General features: G+C 43.7%; 1 protein-coding gene across 1 annotated transcript in view; it reads right to left on the reverse strand.

Moving 5' to 3' along the window:
* LOC106017260 (uncharacterized protein K02A2.6) overlaps positions 1-12,788 on the reverse strand; it is a 69,534-nt gene extending 56,746 nt beyond the window's left edge. Inside the window, exons 1-2 of the transcript XR_011805880.1 lie at positions 12,256-12,788; positions 949-1,033 (exon numbers count right to left, since the gene is read on the reverse strand). The gene's annotated coding sequence lies outside the window, so the exon portion shown is untranslated. The remainder of the gene's footprint in view (positions 1-948; positions 1,034-12,255) is intronic.
* Positions 12,789-22,135: the final 9,347 nt, after the last annotated feature.

Consider the following 22,135-nt stretch of genomic DNA (forward strand, 5'->3'; position numbering starts at 1 on the left):
TGAACTGATGATGACAAACCCAAAATCTGTATATATGTTATTCAAAAGGTAATTTGGCCCTGCAAGAAAATCAGCAGCTTGGATCTGTGACCTTGACAGCCTGATGTGCTGAATAGCTCTGTTCAGGCAGTTCAAGGGCAAAAACGTATAAGTTTGCTAGGACCGTAAGAACATTTCCAGTTAATAGGCTGCATTAATGTCGAAAAGTTAAATTACAGTCTTTACACTTTCCTCTGAATACTCAGCTCCATTTGTGCATGTATGGACGAAAGAGATTTTGAATTCATAAATGTGGTATTATGGCATGATCCTTTAAGCAACTGAGAGATTTTTGTTTCAGTCCTAAGCACACTGACATCAGGGGTAAATTTGGAGCTTGATGCAAGGGAATCAGTTGTGCAACTGATATTAAAGCTAATAGGAGCCACAAGAAAAACAAAATGACATTCTCTTCCCTGGACAAGAAATTAAATACAGATTGCAACTTATTCGAAGAGTTCAAAGTCAATTATTTTTTCCACTGAAATCAATGAGAAGGACTTTCCATCTCAGTTCATCAGACTTGCTGCCCGCTGAGAAGAGTGACTTTATCTGGGATCTTTATCACCATTTGCTTTCCAGGGTGGATGGGTTTTGTTCTTTCTTTCTTTGTCTGATTGATGATAGGTCTTATAAATACGACATTCTTTTTCTTATTTTTTTTTCTTTTTTCCCCTAAAAGCTGCTTTCAATAACTGGTTAGAATTTTGAATAATCATAGGAATTTGCCTTTAAGACATTGTAAGTGTCACAACAAAGACCCATATTAGCTGGATGAAACATCCAAAGCACCTGTTCCGTTCTCCAGCAAGACCACCAAAGTGGCCTGCAGCCAGGGATAGGTCTGTGGAGACATTCTGACCAAGGTCAACCTCTGCCCAGTGACCTGACTTAAAATGGTGTACATACTTTGACTTTGTCTTCATTTAACCATTTGGTTAATGTGGGCTTCACTTGGATGGGTGTGTTCCTTCTCCTTCAGTGGTAGCAGCACCTAAAAAGCATACAACCATTTAAAAACTACTGCAGAAGATGAATTAGATGTGGTTGAGGTACATTAGGCTGATGTACCATTCACTCCATTCAATCAAAGATGCCAACTCTATCTCCTTATATGCACTAAATCCAAATTTTGTTTTGGGGGATTGTGTGTTGGCATTGTCATCTCCAAGATCTGCCTCTCAGCCTGACAACTTTCAGTCATTTCTTAAACCACGTGTCCACACAAGCATGACATCTCTTCCCCTTATTTTCCATACAATGGTTGATTGTTTGATTCCCTGGGTGACCTGGTATAAAATTAGCATGCCCTCCCAGGTTATGTACCACTACACTGGTGCAGGCAAGCTGAGGATCTGGCAGATGATTCACAAGGGTCCAATTTCAAACATTATTTAATAATCACCATAACATTTAGCCATTAAGTAGCCACAGTAATTAATCACTTCACTCTAAACTTCCCATGCCCTTTAAGTTATCTCACTCCCTGCGGTCTTTGCCTTGCAGCCTGCCTGGTGTGCATGCAGCAGCTGGGGAGCGATACACCACTGCATTCAGGAACTAATTTCACCCCATGGTCATCTGCCCCCACAGCTTGTGCTTCTAAAGATAGGTGCATACAGTGGGCTGCACCTGGGAGAGCCACAGATCAGGGGCACCCCAGCAAAGACAGGCATTTGCTGAGTGCCCTCCATCCCCTGCAGGGTAAGGAAGGGCTGGGGAGGTCTCATCTTCCCTCTGCTTGATGTTTCACATCTTTCCAAAGCCAAGGTTATCCAAAAAAAAGTCAGTGCCATCATAGCCCATGATGCAGCCCCACATACGAGGCACAACAGTGTTCTCCATGCTCCTGGGCACCATGGGGCAAGGCAGCCAAAGACACCAGGTCCAGAACCAACAGCCCAGAGAAGCTCTGGGTAATTCATGTTACCTGAAGGGGAGGATTTACAAAGGCCTGTTAAGTGTAAGAGTATCCTTTTCAAATAGTACGCTACATGTAAGTATTACATATACACACACACTGTATATGTAGGGCTTGCTATCAGGTAGCTAAATGAAACTATTATTTATATTTGTAAAAGAACATTCTAGTGATTGATTTCTTATTTTTGAATTTCCAGTTTAAGGGAAAAAAAATCAGATCTGAACCCTTCATAGAAAATCTTGGTTTAGACTAAGGGAGAGGGCAACACCCAGACCTCTGTTTTGTAGGAAGAGCAAAGAGTGTGAAACATCCCCAGCAGACAGGGCAACAGACACCACTGCCCACCACCCAAACAAACTATCAGGAAATGCTTTCTGATGACTGGTGTTGCGATAAGAGGCAGAGTTTGTCATTCAGCGAAAAAACACACAGGACACATGCTGAGAGCTGGTATCAGTGTTTTTCTGCCCTAGCTGGACTGCATTGTGCACCACCACATCCATCTGCTCAGGGAGGGCTCAGGGACACTTCTTTTCAATGCACCAGCAGCAGAAAATTTCCCCTAAATGAGTTGTGGTCATTCTGACAAAGCGGACCTGGTCATGCCGTGGCAAAGGTGATGGCCAAGTTTCTGTAGAGACCCACCACCTCACAGATCCCTTTCCTCATGTGAGGGAAGTGCCTCTACATGGTGGGAATGAGCTGCTTCTGGTGCAGCATGTGCCCAGTGTGTCAGGACACGGCAAGCAGTGATGGAGGGCTTCAGGACAATAGGATTTTATTTTGGTCATATAGTCCATGGAAGTGCAGTGTTTTCAAACAATGTTGGTGACTATACAGTTTTGTAGGCTTTTAATTACCATGTTTTTGGCACCACTTAGATATTAGGGACAGCCTGGTGTCTCAAACTCTGTTTTGGGATAGTAGAGACATGAGTTCAGCCCAGCCACAAACTTCCTGGAGATAAATTGCTCGGTTTGTTTGGTGACTCATTCTCTGTCTATGAAAACAGAGCCAATATCTCACAAGGATGTCAGGAGAGTGAAATAACCTACTGATTGTGGTACTCTCACCTACACCAGTGGAAAAGACCAGGGAATCTTCCAGGGCTCCCAGTCTCCCCATTCAGCCAGCAACCAGTCCCCAGGACTGACTTCCACTCCCAAAAGTTCAGAGCTTTCAGGCCTGGTTGGATCTCACCAGAGCTTTTATTATGGCCTTATACAGCCAAGGTTATAAGACAGGCTCTGAGATTACAAGAGCAAGTTATAATGTCATTAAAAAAAAAAAAAAAAAAAAAAATGCAATGCATTTCATTGCTTCTCACATTTCATAAATAAAAATTACAAAGCTGGATTTTTTTTCCTGAAGTCTGAATTTACCTGATAAATTAAATCCTGTAGTTTGGGCCTACTCAGAACAAAAACTTAAACACACCCAAAGGATAAAGAGGAAAGAACCGGAAGCCTGTCTATACTATGAATATGAAAAGAATAAACATTATGATCTATGCAAAGCATACTTATGCTCTTGATTTTGTTTCTACTCTCTATTAGCTGCCTCATCACCGGTGTGCTGAGCACAGGTCCCAGGGCCGGGTGCTTCTCCGTGCCTCCCCAGGTGGACCCCACACACCATGCTGAGAGAGCCAGAGCCCACCCTGGAGCCCACCTCTGCCCCAGGCACTGGGATGGGAACAGCTGCCTGCCTTCTGTATCCCTTTCTTTAAACCTCATGGTAACCTTGGCAAAGAAAAAAAAAAGGGGGGGAGGGAGAGGGGGGGGAAGAAAAAAACATAATCATAAGAGAGCCAGAGAGCCCTCTGCTGGTAAATTAATTTCTGACTGGAGAAGAAATGACAAAATTTGGCTTGTGTTGAGTTTCTTTTCTACCTTGTCAGCAGATCTATAAGGTTACAGAAAATAGCATCATTTCATAACTGCGTTAAGAGAACAAGGACATCTGAAAATCCATGTGCTGGGAAGACGTTGGTGAACAAAGTCCCTGTGTTAGGGAAATTGAGTTAGGACAGTTCGCTGCTGATGTCCTGGGGCAGATTTAACTATTGAGTTAAATCCCCCTGACATTAGAGGTGACACTACAACGCAAGCCAGCATACGATGCTGCCCATTGCACGAAACAAAGACTCAGCAGGAAACCAGGCTGGGAGCAGGGGAGAGAAGAGGCTCCCTATCCCGTTTGCACACACTGATCACCTGGGTGTGCAGCACATGCGAAGAATATCAGCAAGTCCTCATCAAATCTGCCCTGCTGTTCAGGAGGGTGTGAATGTTGCTAACCCTAATTTCTGCATTTCAGCTGTACCATGACAGATGTACTGATGTATTTGTTCTGTTAGTACGGTATTTTTACCTTGTAAAATGCATTTAGGGTTGAAATAAGCCCAGGGGGAGCAGACGGCAGGATGGGTGTAGGGTGGCAGTGGCGAGAAGCTGTGAAGCCATCAGTGCTGTTTCCCTTTGCAAACAGCCAGACATCACCTCCCAGGCCTGGAAAGCCATCCTTCTTTCCCTACATACCTTTATCACAGCCCTCCCTAGGATTTTGCCACCATTACCCATTCTGCTAACCATCTGCAAGCAGGTACAGTCCCAGAGATACCCTCTGGTATGAGGTCCAGGCTCTTGGGGGCCAGGAGGACTGGCACAAAGCCCTCATCACCCTGCCCACCCAGCTGTCCCATCCTGCCACCAAGAGGGTGCAGGGTAAATAAATAAAAATCCAGAGAAACACTACATTGGATGACACGTGACATCAGGAAATATACAGAGGAGAAAGTGATGTCTTGCTGCAGCTTGAATGTGATTATCTGAGGCAAAAATACACTGTGAACCACTTGGCAAGAGGTCGAGTGTACTTGGGCTTCATGGTTCCTCTGAAAAGCCTGACAGCAGAAAGCAGAGGGATGCTACCTTTGGAACAAACTGCCTGGATGCTTTTTTCTCACTAAGACCCGCTTTTTATGTTCATCTATTGAATTTTAAAACAGCCAATTTGGAGAGAGAGCCTTAATAAACTGACCTATTCTCTGCAACACTGGTTTCATATTTTTCATCTCTTTCCTAATATAATCGATAGTAAAGGAAAAAATGGGCTGTAAGTAAAATTGCTCATGTGGGCAGTCAATGGCGAGCACTGAAAGGATGTTTTAATAACAATTAACATCTCCAGGCATCACGTTGCAGCTGTCAGCGTGTCCAGGGTTAGTGCGCTGTCAGCGGGAACCACTTCCCTCAGACCACGCACCTCTGCAACACCACAGGCTCCTCAGTTTTTGGAAAAATGTGGTGTACTGGGTATAAACCCAGCAGAGTATGAATTAAACAAGTGAGAAATAACTTCTTGTTGCACAGAGTGTTCAGGATGCTCAGTCTGTACTCCGAAGAGAAGATCTGAGCTCCACTGTAGAGAAAGAGCAGGTCAAAAGGAGCAAATGTCTCATTGCAGCCCAATCTACCCCTGGTATGAACATTTTTTGCCAGCAGGACCCTGGCTGGGTACCTCTCCATGCCATGCTACACTGGACAAATGATCCCCTCAGGTGGATTTGTGGTGCAGTCACCAAACCATCACAAATTCTTCCCTGGCCACCAAAAGCCCCAGCCACAGGCCAGCACACAGGTTTTTTTGACCCTTCAGGTTGGCACAAGGCTGTTCCCTACCTTCTGGGAATGCCTGACACACCTGGCTGGATCTGCCCTGCAGGAAAAACATCCAGATCTTCTTTCAGAGATCTGTACTGGGAGTCTGAGGTTCATGTAGCTACTATTTGCAAGTAGTGGGTTTTATTATTATATATTTTTTAGTACTAGGTCAGTATCTTTTTCCAAGAATTGGGTACAGACCTCAAAATGGACTTTATTATTTTATTTATCAAAAATGTATGATTTGCACTTAAAACTAAGAATGCTCTCCAGCTGTCTGCTGTTTTACTCCATTATTCACAATCCTGATATCAATTTTTTAGATGCTAAGCTGTTGTCCAGTGGTGGGTTGTGACATGTGGGAGGATGGAGGGCTCGGAAATGAGCACAGGGCTTTACAAGTGGGCCAGACTCAGGAATTTTGCACAGACTCCATTGGCACCAGGAGCATGGTGGTGCTGTCCTCATGTCCTCCTCGGCTCGGGGAGCTCAGAGCCTTGCCTCAGCTGATGCCACCAGAGCTTTGTTTTTTCTCTCACACCTTCACTGCATATCCTTGGGCTTATTTTCTCTGTGCAATGTATTATTTGTTGGCTTGCTTTAGCCAGTTTGTTCCAAACTCCTCACTACTCTGGATAACCAAGAATTATCATTGAAATAACCACACCAAAGCAAGGAAGGAGAAGTTCACAGAATCACAGAATCACAGAATCACAGAATGGTTGGAGCTGGAAGGGACCTTACAGATCATCTAATTCCAATGCCCCTGCTCTGGGCAGGGACACTTCCATGAGCAGAGACATAAAAGCAAAAGCTCAGATTAGAGCAAAATTCTCATTTGTGTCTTTGATAATTCTCTCCTTGATATTAAAAGCATATCTTAAGAAAGATGCCTGATAGTGACAGCCCATCCAGCAAAAGAAAGTTGATGTTCAAATAACAGGAAACCTATTTGCTGAAACCCAGTGCAGGAACATCACTGGATCATGTCCCAGGTGTTAGGTACCTTTCCCCAGGTGCTACCTACTCATGCACCTTTGCTGTATGTCAGACCCTTACTCAGCACCCTCTTCAAAGAGAAGAAATCAAACCTCTTAGTGAGCCTGGTGAGACAGCCAGAATCAGGGCTGTAACAGCACTCGCTTTGCAGGGTCCCCAAAGCCACCCAGTGGATGCGGCATTCCTCCTGCTTTCTTATTCTGCTTTCTGCTCGTTCTGTGAAACTGTAAGCTCATCTCTACATGAGCCTTGCTCTATAATTCACTCTCCGGTCTCTGGTTTAAGACACACCAGATTCCAGATATAAACTGCTTCAAATATCCTGAGAACTTCTGCAAAGCACAATGCAAATTTGAAAAGTTCAAGCCTGGTGCTAATGCAATAAAAGAAGGCGAATATGATTCCAGATATACAGTTGGTGTAATGCCTTTAGGAACCGCTCCATCAGTTTGATTTAGAAAATGATTGTATTATGTTAAAACAACTAAATTGGATAAGAGGGAGAGGGATTTGTTGACGTAAATCTTGTCTCTGGGTTCCAAACCCCTCAGAGTAAATGCAAATAAGAAAATATATACAGAGAGAACCGCCGATTTCCCCTGAGGAGATCTTTTTTCAAGGAAGTAAAAGTCCATATTGGAAATCAATCCAGTTGTTTATACAGCAAGAAACCTCTGTTGGAAGTCAGTGGAAAGGAACATTGGAAGCAAACCATCAAATAGCAGAACAAAGGAAAAATATACCCAAACTATACATCCCAAGCTTATTGTTTCCAAATAATGGTTCTGATTCTGACCTCATCTGGCATAAATCAGGAATAATTTAGCATGTGTCAGCTGAACATCAGCAGCTCCGGGCAAACAAAACACAATGGAAGAGAAATCAGGAACAGGCCCAACAGCTTCAGTAAGACTCACCATGAACAACCAGAATGGGCAAGAAGCAAGGCAGAGATAACATTAGGCAGCAGAAATTCTTCAAATATTTTGGACAGACTTGATGGTGCACCTGTGTCAATCTCCAGCCTACCACCTGAAAATGATGGCTATTTGCTTTAATATTTCTCTTGCCAGAAGAGCCCTGCCACACAAAATCAGCCCTGAGGGAGCTGGAGACAGGGTAGGAAGTGAGGGATTTGCCTCCCTTCTGCTACCCAAAATGGGAGAAAAGAGCATCAGGGAGCTGTGCCCACTGGAAGAAGCTTTCCACAGAGAGTTTAGGAGCCAGCTCAGATTTTACCAATTGGCTCTTCCTCCAGCCCAGCCTTGTTTTTCCCCAGCCTTCTGCTTAAACAGGTAATTGAATAGTGCTTTTGCTGAATTAAATAGAAGATCTGGGAAATAAGCAGCTCCATGCTGTAGAAATGATGGGGAAAATTATCGATACATATGTCTGTGTAATGCTAACAGCTGTCAAGAAGTAAAAAGGAACAAAGCTGAAATGACACTGTTACACATTTCCATATAAAATTCTTTCCCTGTAGCCATCCCTGTTCCTTCATCTGCTACACCAGCAGGGAACCATTTCCTAGGTGGTGAATTAACTCATTAACATTATTCAGAGCTTTGATGGCTGAACAATGGCCTGAGGGCTGTTGGGTCTTGTCACTCTGCCCCCTTGCAAACCTGCAGCCCCCAGGTTCAGGCAGCAGTGCTGAAGGTGATGATGATGGTGATGGCAGTGGTGATGGTGGTGGCTCAAGAGCAGGGGCAGGTGCCCTCAGCAGACCTCATGCCTCACTCTGGGCACTGGTTTTGGGGAGCAGCATCTGTTCTGAGGGTTGCCAGCCTTGTGGTGCCTGGATTCAGCCTCAGCTCACCCTTACTTTGAGCCAAGTCATCGTGTGAGCAAATGTGAGTAATGTAAACCCCAACAGGCGGCACACTCGCAAAGTTTATTATGGACACAGGCTGATAGAAACGGAAAAACCCGTGCTTTATCTCCTCCTGTGTGGAGTGAAATCACAAGGGCATCTTGCCCTTGCTGCACAGCCACAGGCCCTTGGTTATGGCAGGGAATGGGGACTTGCCCTGGGCCAGCCTCGGGAGCAAAAGGGCCGTAGTGCCTCTGCTTGCTTAGCCGCCACAGCTCCTCGGCTTCCTCCAGCCATCTCCTCCCTACAATTCACCTCCTGCACCTTTTTGGGAAGGCTATCATCTTCTTTACAGAATAAAGAAAAGCCACCGGGAGACTCTTTCCGTTCTCTTTAAGTGGCATACAGCTCAGTCTGTGACAAGGAAACGTGCCCTGATGAGAGGGCTCTGGTCCTGTGAGGACGCAGGCAAAGTTACAGGCCAGCATTCCTGGCCACAGGACCTTTAGAGGAGTGGGTCTGTGCTCGGGAAGGGAAAGCTGTGTGGCCTTCCCAGGACATTTCTAAAACTCTGTGTGACTACAGCCTCTCAGCCCAGGAGAACCGGGTTTCCTCACAGCCAGGGCTACGTGTGGTGTGGGGAAAGGGCTGGCCGCTCAGCACTGATCTGTGAGGGAAGCACGCACAACTTTGTGTCCAGGGTTGTAAACACCACCCTGAGCACTTTCTCAGGAAGGACGAGGAGAACAAGCTGATTTTGTGACAAAAAACACCCAAAGTCCTGTTTTAATAAAACTTCGGCCACGGAGGAGAGCAAGGTCTGTGGGAGACACAAGCAGGACTGGAGCCAGCCCAAGGCTGCGCCTGTCCCACGCTGGGAGCCCACCGTGTGGGAAGGGGGAGATTGAGGGCTTAGGGCTCATGCACTGATGGCAACAGGCAGCTTTGCGGTGTTTTGATGGGAATTGCACAGCTGCTACAGTTTTTAATGAGGGGTCTCCCTAATGGAGGAGGGGTCTCATCATGGTGACTGAACTTTAGTAAAACTTTGTAAATCCACAAAGATTTGTGTCCATTTTCCTCCATGTTAGTGCAACATTCCCAGTCTCTTTTGTGACAGCAGTGAAACAGACAGAGATTAAAGAAATCTCACCTGCCATTAGGGCAATATTTTATTAAATAAAAAGTCCTCTTTTCTCCTTGAGAGACAGTTCTCTAGTGCTCACAGATATTCTTACATTGTCAGCTCATATTTTTGTGATCCTTTCCAGGGGACTGGAAGAACCTTATTAGCATGAGATAATTTAGATTTCTATTACCCTGCCTAAACTGTGGCACGAGGAGCATGGGTACAAACTGTAAATGCAAAGCAGCAAAGTGCACTGGAGGTCTCACTTGGTGCCTTGCAGAAATCCCTGTGGAGAGACATCAGCTACTGCTACCTCACTGCAAAGGCCCATCACTCAGGCCATGGCAATTCATTTTTAATCACAGGGGATGGAGCTGGTCGAGCTGGCATCATACAAGTACACCAGAGAACAGGGGGATGTGCACCTCACAGCATTTAATGGGGGGACAAAGGCAGTTTACATGCCAAGGGGGAGAAAAGGCAGAGGCAGAAAGGATCGTAAAACATTGCCCATAGAGGAACTTTGCTGGACCAAGTTACGCCTTCAAAAGCCCAGCTCGTGTCCCTGCAGGATCAAAAGTTTAAGGATATATCGCTGAGATGTAAATAAGTTTCTCCTCCTGCTTGGAAACCCCTAGGTCAGCTGTACACTGCCATCATTCTCCTGGAAGACAGGGAAAAGTACATTCATCCAAAAGCCTCAGTTGCTGGAAAGAGGGGTTTTCATCCTAAAATGTCCTGTTGCTGCTTCTAATGCTGGCAAGAGACATTGTGGCCCTGCACATGGCCAGCTTTCAGCCTTGGAAGTAATTTCTTTTCCCAAGGTCACCTGCAGGAAAACCAGGAATAGGAACAAACCATCCTGACTCCAAATCTTGCACTTTAATCATATGGCCACTGCCTCCCTCTTGCCTTTGCCAATTTTACACTGTCCTGCTTGCAGCGACATTCATGCTCCACAGCACCACTCTCCTCCAAAACGAAAATCAATAGAAGTCAACACTGATTTAAAAACCAAAGCAAATGAACTTTTCGGTAACTCTGACAATCACTCAGGAAGGACGAATGCACTCCAGACACCAACACCACACTGGGTTTCTGGGGCAGCGAGTATTGTATCCAGGCTGCTCTGCTTCCCCGTGCTGCCTCCACTAGGAAAAACCAAACTCTTAAATCATGTTTTACACAAGAGAATGTCAAAATCTACCATCTTGTACCAGCCTGGAGAAAGCAGGAGGGGGAGTATAATAGCTATAACTACCAGCTCTATTTATGTACCAGCCAGATCTATACTGCTGGATAAATATTCTGTATGAAAATCCCTGGGAGAAGAGTGATTACGGTAAGAGTGGCTTATCTGCATGATATTTGATTAACAGATAAGGAGCTAAACAAACAGCGATTTCTGTTTGGCAACCTGTCCTATTTCCTCCACGAATGGTGGAATGTTTAAAAAAGAAAGCTAAAAGCCTATTTTTAGAAGCAGTGAGCGCTTGGCAATGACCTGTTCTCGCATCCCGGACAGCTGCCACCCAATGAAGGTTTGTGGAAGGAGAGCATCCTCGCTGCTGGATGCCTCACTGCCCCCCTCCAGCCCCACAGCCACCATGCACAGCACCACAGCCACCACACCAGTACCTCCCAGGGGACCTCAGCCGCTAGGGGTGCAAGGCAGAACCCAAGTCCCCTGTAAAATAACAGTAAAGCTTCTGCTGAATTTAGTCAGGTCAGGGCACAGTCCAGAGACGTTCTTTGCAGAGTCCTCTCGTTTTTCAGAGGAGCTCATCCTGCTCCTCCTGGCACCCTGCTCACCAGGTGAACCTGGGCATGAAGATTCACCCCAGGGATGAGGAAGACTCTGCTGGTGGTCAGGGGTGGTGGAGTCAATGCTGAAGGAGCACCTGCATGGCTGCCTGAGAGCAGACCAGGAGCTGACAATAGCAGAAAGGTAATTCAACTCTCCTTTGGAAAAAAAATCCCTATGGAATACACTCAAATGCATATAATTCACACCTGTTCTTTTTTGCTAGAAGCCTGGCCACAGGGTATGTATAATGATGAAAAATAGAAAAATTCTCTTCTGGAAAAATGAACTATGCAACCTCAAAAATATCCCCTTCACATTAAAGATGTGTTTCTCTTATACAACTGAAGAAAATCCTGCTTGAAAATGAACTATTTTGTAGTTCACATTATGTTCTTTGCATTGAGTTGGAGGTGGCAGAACTTCTCTGGGGAGCCTCACACAGACATTTCATGGGTTTCCTTTTTTTTTCCCCCCCTTTTTTTTTTTTTTTTCAAGTCTTCTATGTGCAAAACCTAATGGCTTGTTTTTCTCTTTTCCCGGAGAGAAAAAATGATCCTGATTCAAAGCAGCACTGAAATACAAGGCTCTGCCAGATGTTACATAAACGATGATGTAATGCCAAAGTATTTCATTACACATGCAGCTCTGTTCTTCAGCCCAGCAGTGATTTATTACATTTTGTCAATCCCATTTTATGTACCCACATCATTTTTACATCATTTTTCTTCATGACATTGTTACATTCTCACAGAAGCACATAGAGATAACATCATAACAGTGCAGGCAATGAAGTTAGCATTTTACAAATAATGTTACTAATAAATAAGTATACCAGTGAGGGGGAAATGGTCTGTTTGAGAAAGTGAAAAGCAAATTTACCTTTGAATAATCTGATGGGGGGAAGAGGCCATAGTTCCAATAAGAAAATCGAGGCTGTATCCTCTCGAAGCATCTTCTGCCTTCATGCAGAACAGTGAGAAAATGCCTCTCTTGCCTCTTTTCAGCTTAATCTCACACTCTCTTTGTTTTCCTAATGTGCTCTGTGTGCTGCCAGCTAGATCTGATACACCAGCTGCTTGGTCAAAAAGATTCATCAGCGAGTGCAAGAAGATCAACGCTTAAAATCTGTTTTGACCCTGAAATTTTCAAGGCATAAGATATATTAGCTTTTTTTTTTTTTCCCTAATCTTCCTTGAAGATTTGCTAGAAAAAGCACACCCAGCAACATAGCTTGATATACGGAGAAAAGGAATTGCAGAAACAATAAGCTGAAAAGATATGAGGGTTGCATCAAAACAATGCAGCAGGATACTTAAAAGATGCATTCCTACAGAAATATGGTTGAAAAAAACAACCCCTCTGATGAGCTGAATGCCAAGAATCCTGTTAGATGACTGAAGCAGGGAAGGTATCTTTCCTAGCAGGCAGCCATTAACCTGCATCATGCAAAATGATGCAGTGAGAAGATGCATCTAGTAATAATTCAAAGTTTCCTTGTTCCAAAGAACATAGGGCCAAATTCTGCTTTTTCTATGTCACTAGAAAATCAAATGAATCTGCTGTTTTAAATGCCATGTCCCCCTTTGTCATATAAAAGGCATATCCCCCTTTTAAGTAGAGTGTCTGCAGGACGGTATTTTTTACTTAGTGGTTAAGGAAAGGGTCAGCAGAAGACTCAATTATATGCTTAATTCTCATTAATTTCAATGGTTAAGCACATGCTCAGATATTTGGCTAAACCAAAGCCTCCTTCTCCCGTTCTTTGTGATATGGTTGGGCCCTATTCCAGAGCCCATTAAAATTTGTCAGAGGCCACCCACTGACTGCACTGTATCTTGGATTTCATTGCAGAGTACTCAGCCTACCCGAAAATGTCAATGTTTCGCAGAGACATGCTTCTGCACTTACATATAGCTGAGTGTTTCCCAAACGTGGATGTCAGAAGTAAGCTGTCCAGCTGTCCAGAAAGGAAGCATTGCTCTCTACTCCAGGACATCTCTGAGTAGAGGTCTAGTCCACAACAAATTCTTACCATCTAAAGCAAGCAGAGAGATAAGCTGGGGTTTATTTTGACTCTCTGAGTGGGTTTCAGAACATTTTTAATGAATGCTCTAGTTGCATTGGCAGGTTGGGATTTGCTGTGTCCTCTTGTTTCTGCTCCCCAGCTGATGAGACTCAATTTTCCAGTGAAGGTAATGAGAGAGTAGAAGTGGAGAAACCTCAACATACCACACATTTCCATCTCTAGTTAACACTAGATCTGGCCAAGCAGATCTAAAAAAATAAAAATAAAAATAAATAAATAAATAAAAGTCAAGCCTTTCTGCAGTTGCTGTTTATTGTACGCATACAATGTAGACCCAACCAACCCCATCATTGCCATAAGTCATCTCTTCCGCCATTAATTCAGAAGAGGGATGTGCATGGAGAAAGGACTTGCCCAGCGCTGTGCAGAAGATAAATGGCAGGGCCAGGAACAAAATCAGGTTTCCCAAGTCCCTTGCTATTATGGTAAAATGCCACCTGAGAGCAGAGCTTCATCTCCTCAGAGTAAGTTCATTCAAAATACTCAGGGGTAGCCTTGGAGGTTTGGCCTCTTGGCCAGCATGCATCTCCAGGTGCTCAGCAGCTGGTGCCTCAGCAGCAGGTGTGACATCCCTCAGCTGGTCAGAGGGCACATCTCTGGCAGGGGCATGGGGAGCCTGCAGCCCCTGTCACCAGCCCTCGAGGATGGTGAAGATGGACAAAATGGGACTCATCGCTTCTCATATCCAGTGGTGCAGGTGGAGGCTGAGCTGGGCAAGGTCCATGGGGTGGCACCTGAGTTGGGAAGGAGGGACATGGTACGAAAAGTGAATATGCATGCAACACAGCCATCTTCTCAACCTGGTTCTGTGTGAGGATGTGCAGAGATGAATAAAGAGCTTGTAAGGAACTGTGGCATACACACATACACAAGGGTACAACCCCTCAGTGGGTGCAGGCTGCTATCGGAATTCAAAAAAAAAAAAAAAAGAAAAGAAAAGAAAAAAAGGGTTATTATCTAACTAGCCATGAGATTTAAACTGGGGCAAATAGGAGTTTGATTTCTTTTCAGATAAAAGAGATGTTACAAATGAGAATTTTATCTTGCATGGAGGCGTGACAAAGTATGAGACAGAATCCTTCTTGATTACAATCTTCCATCATTTTGATTTTATAATTACTGAATGGAATCAATCAGCTTTCAATTGTTACCTTGGCGAAAGATTAAAACATCATTACTTGTCATACATATTTCACACTTTAGCAAATTTTAATAAACTGAATGCATGAGAAATGGTCGTATTATCTTTCATGGCACTGGGATGCTAATGACATTTCTATTGATTTTAATTCACATTTGTTGGTCAAAATTACTCAGATTCAGGCAAGGCATGGGCTCCCATAATCAACACTAACAAATGAGGACTGCTGAGCACTGAAATGGCTAAAATAGAATCATTAATCAGAAATATCATAAAATAATTGCCAATGAGCTAGGGAGGTCTTATCTTCCTAATGATCATCCTTTATGGTGTATCGATCTATGTATAATTGGTACGTGTTAGTGATCTCTCCACGAGAGTGCTAAGGTGGAAGCAAAGGGCAGCACCACGAAGCAGGTGGCACAAGACAACCACGGAAAGATGTCCCGGGTGCAGCTGCATGTCAGCACCCAGAGCTATGGTGGCCACTTTCACTGCCCCAGCTGGCTTGGTGGGAAGCCAAGGTGCCCCCTCAAGGAGCCAGCTTTGGCTTGCCACAGCAGAGACCTTTTGCTTACAGTGCGCATTGCCTGGGTCAGGCAGGATGGGCACTTCAGACCTGCCAGACAGTGGCATCCCCTGCTAAATCCCTGCCAAATCCCAGCTGGTGCCAGCACTGGCTGCTACACCTGCCGTGGCAGTCCCACAGCATTCAGCTGTGCTAGCCTGGTCCGTGCAAGACCATGACACATCTCCCATAAATACAGAGACAGGAGCATCCACCAGACACCGTGGGGCCTCCAACAAGGGTGTGTTCTCCAGGGGAGCCACAGTAACTCATGGGGCTGGGGAGGGCAAGCTTACAGTCCTCAGTGGTACACACAGACCTTAGGGGAAACACTGAGGATGACAAAACAGCCTCATAAAAATGCATTATATCATACTGTGGTTCTCATGCTTATAACATGGTACCTCCTTTTTATCACTATTTGAATGGTAAGACCATGACCTCATCAGTTCCTGCGGATTTTCCTGCGTGCTTCTAAACACAGCAAAAGTTGAAAAAGCCTCCAGCTTTGACATATTGTTTTAAATACCTTTTGATACAAATTATAGGACAATATGCTTCTCTCACTACATACACTGTGATTAAACCAATAGTCCAAGCTATCCTAAATAGCCCTGTCAATTTAGACAAGCAGACATACTCAATATTCCTGAAAACCAAACCACACTGATACACCAACAGACTCAGAACTTTACCTTGAAGGAGACAGTTTTGGAAATCCATTCCAGCCAGCATTTTTATGCTGAATCATGTTTTGTTATTTGAAATCATATTGGTGCTTTCTCTTCCACTTCTAAGCAAGACTTAATAGCAAGGTGATGTCATTAGGTCTTGAATTACTCAGAGTTCATTACAATTATCAATACACTACAGAACATTTACTAATATACTCTGAAATATTATAAATAATTAAAACTTAAATACATTTGTTGAATTAATAGAGCACATTTTGTGATACATTTTTTCGTTCTTCTCCTATGCCCCAATACTGGGATGCTATTAGCCTACAGTTCTGCAAGCTTTTAAAAATCAACTTAGAGAAAGCCCTTGAGATGTGCCGTTAACACCAACAGAGCCTACTGCCTACTACTGATCTCCTTGAGCTCCTGTGCCAGTCAGCAGAGTTAGGTAGGTTTATCACCCTGTAGGGCAACTCAATAATAGTGCCTCAAGCTTTATTGTTTCAATGTGTGTACTCACAGACACATGCAATTCACTGATTTACAGCAGTACCTCACCAGTCACAGAGCATGTTAGAGAAATTGTAACTTAGCCAAACTATCAGCTGATCTCTGCTATCACTACCAGAAACCTTCACTGTCCCTCTCTTCATCATCACCAACCATAAATGTGAGTGGGTTTATGTCAAACAGCGGTATTATAAGTCATGTTTTAAATGTGCATAATGCAAAATAGCATGTTTAGCGGTGCCCTTAAAGGGGGCGTGTTTCTTCTAGTGGTGCTGTGTTCTCTGTTTCTCAGGTCTCCAGCACAGCAGTATGGATGTGCTGTTGCATCCCTTTAGAAAATACTACAGTCTGAGATCCACTTCACCAGGGGTAGAAGACGTATATCTGCTGTGGTGTACATGTGGTTTCCCCTTAGACACCATGCAGCATCCTGTTACACAGTTATGTGCACACCTAACAATTCAACAGGCCCTGCCCTAAAAATTGCTAACTCATTTGCAAGGCATCACAAAACAGCAAATGAAATTGATTATGCCCATCATTCACTGCAAATCATTTAACTACATAAAGAAAGTGAGATATAGGTCCTTAGAAAACAAAATGTAATGAGTTGATCGTCCCCCTGTATTCAGCTCTGGTGAGGCCGCACCTCGAGTACTGTGTTCAGTTTTGGGCCCCTCGCTACAAGAAGGACATCGAGGTGCTTGAGCGGGTCCAGAGAAAGGCGACAAAGATGGTGAGGGGCCTGGAGAACAAGTCCTACGAGGAGCGGCTGAGGGAGCTGGGCTTGTTCAGCCTGGAGAAGAGGAGGCTCAGGGGCGACCTTATCGCTCTCTACAGATACCTTAAAGGAGGCTGTAGAGAGCTGGGGGTTGGCCTGTTCTCCCACGTGCCTGGTGACAGGACGAGGGGGAATGGGCTAAAGTTGTGCCAGGGGAGTTTTAGGTTGGATCTTAGGAAGAACTTCTTTACCGAAAGGGTTGTGAGGCATTGGAACAGGCTGCCCAGGGAAGTGGTGGAGTCACCATCCCTGGAAGTCTTTAAAAGGCGTTTAGATGTAGAGCTTAGGGATATGGTCTAGTGGGGACTGTTAGTGTTAGGTTAGAGGTTGGACTCGGTGATCTTGAGGTCTCTTCCAACCTAGAAATTCTGTGATTCCGTGTGTGGTTCTGTGAGTTCCTCAGAATATTCCTGCTGAAAATGGAGGACAGGTTCCCTGCACCCCTTTCATCACAGAGATTATCAGTCAGCCAGTTCCAGCTCCTCCAAGAACAGGCAAGCTAGTTCTGAGTCTCCATTCTGCAATGTACAATACTGAATGAAATCCCAAGATATTGGGAGGAACTAGAGGGATCTCTCTACAGTTTGGCATGGATGAGCAGACTTTTATGGATAACACGAACAGCAAACATAAGAAAGATATTCAAAAAGCTGCATCAGCTGAAAGTCTGGTTCTTAAGAATTTTAAAAATATATCAGGGTTGAGTACATCTCACTGGGTCATGTTACAGGCTTGAGCACTACATTTCAAGGCTATTTGCATCATGTGTTCATGATACTCTCCCTTTCCTACAAGACGTATCTGGTAAGGCATTCTTGTAAACAGCAGAAACATTTCAAAATTTGAGATCAAATTCTACTAAAGGTACTACAAATATATGTGACAGGAAAGTTGAACTGAGCTTGGAGCCATAAAGAGGGGAAACACAGAAACACCCCCTAACCTTATCTCACTGCTCTGGACCGAAAAGCAGTAAGCATGGACTACAAATACAAACCTTCTCCCATTCCAGGATGATAAAACATGCTTCCCTTGTCCACTTGCACTTCTTGAGAATGGAAGAGACAATAACCCTTAACTGCTTCAGGAGAAGCACATACTACGCTGTTTCTTGACTATTTTTCATGCTTAAAAATCACTTTTCCAAGCAAATCTGCTCTTGCATTTCCCTTCAATTTGAAGCCCCAGGCAACCTCTCCCAAACAACTTGTTCACATCCATAAAATCAAGAAATTCCAGCCTCTGAATTTCCTTGGCAACTGGTGAGCAGCCAGGAAAACATTCTGTCATATCAGCTCACAGGATTCCACATCTTCACCAGAAAAATGTGGCACCACGAAAACAAAACAGCACTAACTCACCAGGAAGTCAGCAGCATTTTTCTTCTGATTATAGTGTCTCTGGAATAACCAGGCACCGTCCTTCATGTACAAAAGTACAAGAAAAGACACTGAGTTTTATCTTGTTGATGATTTGTTGATTAATGGTTTCCTAACAGTCAAGGTCATTTACTGCATATCCAACATGACTGATGCAACATACTGTGGTAATAATCTCAGATCAGAGGGACATCAAAAATGAGCCTTAAGGACAAAATTCTCCCATTCCCATTCCCACTTAATGGCCATTTATAAAGCTACAACAAGCCTCCAAGTACACCTTGAAACACCAGATTTAAGACTCGGAGCCTGAATTTCAAAGTAAAATAAATGCAGAAGAGTTTACTTGCTGTATGTTTCTACCTCTAGAGGCCTCTTATGGTATCACTACTAAAAAAAAAAAAAAAAAAAAATCAATAAAATTACAGCAGTGACACAAAACCAATAAAGCAGATAAATTCAGAGTTGAGGAATCACTCTTACACTACATCAGTCCCTAAGAGAATAAAACATGTTGCTAAACTAAAGCCTCATTAAGATGTCATGTACTCTTCCTGTTTTCCTTTCCATGGTCACTGGTTACCAGGGCTTCTTCTTTCTAATCAGTTCCTCTTTAATATCTTGCTCATACTGGGTGAAATGTTGGCTCTAGAGCCAGTATGAGATTTTCCATTTACTTCAGCAGGACCAAGACCTTACACCCTGAGTGTACTGTGCCTGTAGCTTGGCATAGCCCTGTGATGCCCCTTCTGCCCTGCACTGTTCCCCACCATGTGCCCTTTCCAAACCTCTGCCTACCAGATATCCCTAAATCCCCATCAGCTGCAATGAATTCCTGCGTTTTACTGAGCACATGGCTCGTGTATGTGTATGTGCATGGACACAGAAACAGATATGGATATGGATACTGATCTGATGTACACATACATATCTCTGATTCTGAAGAGGGAAGGTACGTACACCTAAATTAGAGACTTGGAATACGTACGGATTCCACAGCTGTGTCTGTCCCAGGTGTATTAGGCCATAACACCAGCCCCTGTTCTGCCCAGAGACCCAGCTGCACAGCCCAGGCCACTTCAAAGCAACAGGACACTGGAGAGGTGAATAAACCTGATCCAGAAGCTTCACCTCCCCTCTGCTCTAAAGCATATGGGATTTGGACTGCAGTTCCTGAGGGCCTGATACTCACTCAGGGCCCTGGGGACAGCCATGGGGATGACCCATCATTGAGGGCCAGAGGTCTCCGAGGGATCTCATTTCAACATTTATCCCAACATTTATCTAGTTATGGACTGACACGAGTCCATCACCACTTGTGGAGAAGACACAGACACGGGTTTCAGGCCTGGGGAGGGGATGAGGGTGAATCAGACTCCCTCTCATGACTTGTTGATTTTGCCTTTTCTGTTAAAACCATAATGCACTTTTAACATCTTTATAGATGTATATGAAAGTGTCAGTTGTGTTGTTGTAATGTACTGTTAAAGAAGCTATAAATGCCTTATGACTCAAGGATCTCCAGCCAGAAGAGTAGAGCTTAAAAATGGAACAAAATTGCCATCCATAATTTAAATGGGCAGCATTCCCATTGAAAAATGCTTTTCAATTTAAACTCTATTAACAGGAAATTAGAGATCTCCCATCACAGAGTTATTGTTTATTTTAAAATAAAAACTAAGAACATAAAAATACTATCAGCACAAATGTTTGATAGACCCAGAAATAAATTAAACCACTTTATTATGTCTTTTACCCCCAGTGCTTTTCTTACAGTTTCCAACAATTTAAATATATGCAGAGACAAAACTAACAAGGATGGAGTGCAAATTGAAATTTAGGGCCAATTCCTTGCTGCTCTGAAGTCAGTGACAGAACTGCCACTGATGTCCATATGATCAGCATTTGGACTGGGGTGTTTCTATTAACACTACAAAAAAGCTACTACAAAATTAGCTACTACAAGAAAGGCTGACCCTTGACTCTTTGCATGACTGATCTACTGTTGTCAAGAGGAGATCACCACAATCACCATGTGTAAAACAACATATTTTTTCCTGCTGCCTGAATTCACTTGTAAAAAAATAAAAATAAAAATATATAGACATAATGTATATGTATTTTAGGAATGAAAGCCTGTATACATTCATATGTAGCTGTGGGTGCAGCTGAGTGTGTGTCAGCATATGTAGCCATTTTAACCATCAAAATGGTAAAAAGACCATAACATAGATGGGAAGCTGAGTCTGGGATTCAGTTCTTGTTAAATAGTTACTTGTGCAATGTAGGGTTCAGCAAAATAGGTAACTCAATATTCCAGCTGCATTTTTATTTGCAGAGCAACTAGGAGCCTGAGGCATAATTTTAAAGTGTCCAAAACTACCTGATTTAGAAAAATGACAACATCACATGCCTTTTCTTCCAGGAAAGATTCTGAGAGTTCCTCATTCCAGTCTGGCCAGAAATATAACACTGTCAGTCTTTCTTATAACACTCCAGTTCCTCTGTTGCTAATGTCTAAAACCAAGAAGTATAAAGAGGTGAGGAAAAAAAAAGAAAAAAGAAAAAAAAAAAGAGAGAGAGAGAGAGAAAGAGAGAGAACAAAAAGGCTAGCTAGAATTTTGCAAACCTCGAGAAAATCACAGACCATAATTGCAATGACAATTAAAATGTTCCCTGTCATTGCAAGACAGCCAAGAAAGTTCCTGGCTCTCTCCCGTTGGAGTATTATTTTTGATTTTCATATGAACTGTATTAGCTCAGTCATTTCTTGATCTAGTTTTATCAGTTTGCTTTTCCCATACTGTGTTTTTAGCAAAGAATTTCCACATGTTTACAGTAAAGAAACGTGACTTGTAGCAGTATGGGGCTGCTTGTTTTTCTAGCTCATATCCCCCGTCATATGCCCTGAAGGCTTGGTCTCTGTGAACCAATGAAACCCCGAAGAGCACCAATAAAGCTTGATAATAACTAACAGTGTCAAAACATTTAGAGAAATGGGACAATGCCCTTCAGTGAGCTACAGTTTATGGGAGGAAAGAAGTCAGTAGGATGCTGTTGGTTTCAGCAGATTTTGGTGGTGGCCGAGTCCATGGTGGCACAGCTTGGCTCATGAAGGCACTGCCTGCCTCAGAGTGGTGGCTCAGAGGTCTGCAATCCTATGGAAAAGAGAGGCAGAGAATGAGGGAGGGAAGGCTGGAGAAACAGCACCAGGAGTCACTGCACTTCTGAAGTCTGGCTTCCTGCTGCGTTGTCTCTCACGCCTGGGCTTTCTAACAAGGCACAACCTCTAATGAAGATTTCTTTTATGAGGAACTTCCAAAATATCACTTTCCAATGACGATTTTCTATGGGGTTTAATAAAGAGTGATTGCAGACAGCTGCCTTTCCTTCAAAGGAGGCCTTCATCACATTTCTCCTCTACCCTTTCTACATAATTTTCATAAAAATAGCTTGAAATAGATGCTTCTGCATCTTTGGCTCAAATCAGCCCAAAGGTTCAGGTGAGAGATGCAAATATAGAGACAGAGACACACCCCGCATGGCTAAAACTGTGTTCTCTTTGTGGGGAAAAAGGGGTAAAAGGGATAGGTCTTAGCTTTTATGGTACTGAG

The sequence above is a fragment of the Anas platyrhynchos genome, chromosome Z (assembly GCF_047663525.1).
Source record: "Anas platyrhynchos isolate ZD024472 breed Pekin duck chromosome Z, IASCAAS_PekinDuck_T2T, whole genome shotgun sequence".
Classification (NCBI taxonomy): domain Eukaryota; kingdom Metazoa; phylum Chordata; class Aves; order Anseriformes; family Anatidae; genus Anas; species Anas platyrhynchos.